Consider the following 1,815-nt stretch of genomic DNA (forward strand, 5'->3'; position numbering starts at 1 on the left):
TCTTGAACAAGGCCCTTGGAGGCCTCAGACGGTAAAAGGCTTCTTGTTACAACCACAGGAAATCTTGCTAGGAACTGAGGTCTGACTGAGTTAGTCACGAAGCAGACAGGACAGTGTAGGTTATGGAAACACTTTGTTTGCCTGGGGTGAGACCGGTCATGGAATGTGAGCTGGTGAAATGGGATCTGCTCTATTTCTCACATGGAAAGAAGATGAGTCTTTAGGCAAAGGGAAGGTGGAAATCTTGCTTGGAGTATGGGAAGTCCATCTTAGAAAGGAGGAGGTAGATACCAATGGCATCCCAGCATAAACTCCATTAAGCGAACCTCAAAGCCTGTCAGACCTTTTTGTCAAATTTAGGAGAGAGTTCCTCGACATAAAAAAAGTCAAGAAACTCAACTCTTGTTCAGGTTGTTCACAGGCTGGTATAGACAGGAATAAACAAGATGATTTTTCTCGTCAGTAAAGACTGAACTGTATATATCAGACACCTCCTTTCTGTATATGAGAATATTATTTTCAGTGACAATTATGAAATGGAGCAAATAATGGACAGAAAAGACATGCAGACAGTCCAAATTTTCTTTTATTGACTATATAGAATCATGCTATTAAAAAATAAAAATAAACATTACTGAACCAAAATAGAAAAAAGTAATGCACTAAAACTTTAAATTATACTAATGCATTTTTTGAAAAAAGGGGGAGATTCGTATATTGATATTCTTTTGCAGCAATAAATAGTTTTTCTTTTCAAGGCTTCTACAAATTTGTTAATCACTTCAATAAGTTGATCTTCATATATTCATGTTGTAGATGGTATAGCCATTTGTTAGTCTATGTTATGGTTGATCAAAGAACACTTTTTATTAATTTTAATTTTAAAAGTTTTATTTCACACAAAGGAGCAGATACAAAAGTAACTGGGAAAAGTCTTAAACATAAGGCTAAATTTGATAGTGATCCATAAAAATATTATTTCACCATAAATTCCGGAACTCACAACACTGTCCATGTGTGTCTTTATTCAGGCTTTCGAATGTCTTTGCTGTTGAAAAAATTTAGACACAAACACTCGAAGTGGTCACACTGAATGACACAATTGAATTAACTCAAATTCTGTTTCTTGATCTATACAAATCACTGTGCTGTCTTTATCTTAGAGCTCCTGTTTAAAAGCAAATATGTTGTACCACGGGGGTTGGAAATAGGAGCTGTGAGCAAAGCAAGCTTAAACCATTAGGAACTTACTCTTGAAAGCAACATGCGCAGCTGAGTCCCTGTGTGTTCAGGGACAACTATAACAAGCTCTCGGAACTAACTTTCATGCAGAATATAATGTTTATTAAAGGATAAATGGGAAAACCATTGCTAATTTGAAGCTTATACATGTATGTGTTATTGAAACTGAACAGAGTAACTGCAGCAATTGTTTAGAACTTAGATCAGTGAAGGTTTTTTTCTTAGGCAGGAGTATTTTTTCATTGACAGTCTTTAGGATTGCAAGTACATGGTGATAATAAAAAGGAGACCGACTAATGTAGGAGGTGGTTTTATTGTTTGTTATTTCCTGTACTTGGGGAGGATCACAGCTCTGTCCAGCCCTTGGTAATCCCTGCTTAAAGGATAGCTTTGGCTTCAGGTGTTTTGAGCTATTTCTAATCCATTTCATGATTCTCTTTTCCCATCACTTTTCTCAAATGAGGCGTCCCTGAGGACAGAGTCTAGGTTGGGGTTAGGAATTTTTGGAAATGCAGCCTGGTGGAGGACACAGCCTGTCTAAGTGTATGAGCCCCGCCCCCCCCCCCCCCCCCC

This window comes from Galeopterus variegatus, unplaced genomic scaffold, assembly GCF_000696425.1.
Source record: "Galeopterus variegatus unplaced genomic scaffold, G_variegatus-3.0.2 Scaffold2539, whole genome shotgun sequence".
Lineage (NCBI taxonomy): Eukaryota > Metazoa > Chordata > Mammalia > Dermoptera > Cynocephalidae > Galeopterus > Galeopterus variegatus.